This window comes from Penaeus vannamei, chromosome 6, assembly GCF_042767895.1.
Source record: "Penaeus vannamei isolate JL-2024 chromosome 6, ASM4276789v1, whole genome shotgun sequence".
Classification (NCBI taxonomy): Eukaryota; Metazoa; Arthropoda; class Malacostraca; order Decapoda; family Penaeidae; genus Penaeus; species Penaeus vannamei.
Genome location: NC_091554.1, coordinates 32,671,223 through 32,673,722, shown reverse-complemented (window position 1 = coordinate 32,673,722; position 2,500 = coordinate 32,671,223). Strand labels below are relative to the sequence as shown.

The window sequence follows — 2,500 nt, the reverse complement described above, 5'->3', positions numbered from 1 at the left end:
CTCGCAAATGCATGCATATATGCATGGACTCTTTTATCAGTCTATAAACCACTCTCGATATTCTTCTAATCATAGTAAGCCCTCGGGATAGAACAGCATCCCTCGCAGACAAAAACCGTAACCCTCATCATTACTGTTCCGTAACGAGATAACATGCAACCGCGGCCGCGCGTGTGGGAAACTCAACCCATAGCCTCGCTCATACTCATTGTCTACATCCATTTTGATGTAACGGCGTGATATATGGGTTTCCCTTTGATCAATCTCACACAAGTTTGTCCTGCGCAAGTTGTCCTGGTGGGGATCCGTGCAGCGCAGCTTGGCTATCCGTGGCCGCGAGGTGTGTGTAGTCGCTCGATACAAGTTAGTTCACTCCAGACGCCTGTGACGAAGGTTTCGCGTTGCGTTAGGTTTCGCGCCCGGGACACCCTGCTGAGGAATTGTTACGCGAAGTACGACTGATTCAAAGAGATAAGGTATGTTAGATGAACCGGCGTTGGGTTAGGGAGTTGGTTCACCAGCGATGGGAGCTGTCAAGGGTAAAATAACAGCGGGAGCAGGAGAACGTGGTGAGTTTGACAGGCGTGAGTCGCGAAGCCGGTCTTTGTTGTGGCTATGAATGCCGCTGATATTTCATCATTTAACCCACTTTTTCAATAGCTCTTTGCGTTCCCAGCTGAAGTATTCTGTAGCTCTATCTTCATTATACACGAATCGACAAGAGAATAAAGCAATTAGTCTTAACTAGGACCAAAAAAGTGGAAAAAGTACTGCATGATTTCGGCGTTCTGGTTGGAAGTCGTAGCTGGCAACTCACAACTGGAAACGGGGGAGGGGGAGGGGAGGGAGGGTCAGAATCTAAGATTTGACGGCAGAAAGTACGACTCTGTGAGTACTGAAAATATCGGCAAATTATCATACTCTCTGCTCATTATGTGGATGCATTTAACTACATCGCATTTATTCTAAAAATATGCAAATATTTATTGATATTCATTTAACTTCTTTAAACATATGCGGCCTTAACGATAGCGAAAGTATCGTTTAACATAACCATGTAAGACAACATTCTTTTCAATAGACAACTAGATACTCAATATTTTTATGGCAGCAAGATTTACAAAAACATATTTGTCACATTTCATAGGTCTATGATAAAAAAAAGACAAAGAAATTGTAATGAAAATAACAATTTATCTAAATAACAACCCACCCTCATATAATTCATCTTGAGGCGTGAAAGAATTGTAAGCTAACCCATCATTCAGAATTATCTACCAAATATAATGGAGAGTAAATTTTCTAAGCTTGAAGTACACTCGGCAGGTGGCATTATAATTCAGGTAAGCAACTCTTAACTCTGACCATATACGTTGGAGAAAGATTACTTAAGAATGTAAATGAAGAAATCATTTTTTGCACTTATTTTTCAAGAATACTGTAAAACATACCTTATGGAACAAAATATATTTGCTCTGAATGAAGAGTTGTAAATGTAGTTAATGTAAACAGCATCTTTCTCATTTGAACCAGACAATCAGGTTATATTAATTCAAATATTTTGTAATACTTTGGTATGCAGGCGAATTGAAGTACTCCGAATGGCAGCAGACATATGGTAGGCAATAATTAGTAATAAGTGAAAACAAGGTGTAATGAGGCAAATAGAATAACCGATAAGTACGACTGAAGGGATGGAGGTGCCAGAGGCGTGGACATGTCTCCGGCACCTAGGCCTATCGAAAGATGGCATGCATTGATCGAAATCAGTTGGACATAAAATTACATAATAATCTAAAAAACAAGTATAAAACATACTAACACTGCACACACAAAAAAAAGTCGGATGTTGTACCAGCGCCAGAACGAGACCGGGTTTTCAGGGTCAACATGGACTTTTCTCCACCCTCTCTTCAGTCAGGTCAATAAACACGTAGCGACATAATTATGTAAAAGTGGCCTAACTCATCCAGAAAGAAGTCGTTCAGTCTTCTATTGTTTGTATGCCGAGGAAGGGAGAAATTATCATTTTATTTTTTAGTTATCGCCACGCCATGTGTTTCGAAAAAGTTGTATTTTTTAAATTTATTTACTTATTTCTTTTTTTTTTTTTGGGGGGGGGGAGGGATAGCTATATTGATGGGGGTTGTCAGCATGTTTCTGTCTGTGACGTATTTATGAAGGGATGATTCATTTTACCTCACGATATCAGTCAAAGATACAACTGTTCTCTTTGATTATCTGTCTCTCTCCTACTGTTTTTTATTATTGTTGTCTTTTCCTTTAGTCTTTCTCTTCTACTTATTCTCCCTTTCTCATTCCCATTCCTCTTTCTCCTTCCTCTCCCGACCACTCATTCCCATTCCCTCTGCCTCCGCCTCCGCCTCCTCGATCCCTCTCTCCCTCTCCTCCTTCTCCCACGCCATCCCATTCCTTCCTCCCCCCTCCCCATTCTCCCTCGCTGCCCTGCTCCTCCCCTCCCTCCCTCTACCACCTTCCT

General features: G+C 41.2%; 1 protein-coding gene across 1 annotated transcript in view; it reads left to right on the top strand.

Moving 5' to 3' along the window:
• The first annotated feature begins 323 nt into the window (after positions 1 to 323).
• sn (fascin domain-containing protein singed) overlaps positions 324 to 2,500 on the top strand; it is a 165,529-nt gene continuing 163,352 nt past the window's right edge. The window contains exon 1 of the mRNA XM_070122894.1: positions 324 to 476. The gene's annotated coding sequence lies outside the window, so the exon portion shown is untranslated. The remainder of the gene's footprint in view (positions 477 to 2,500) is intronic.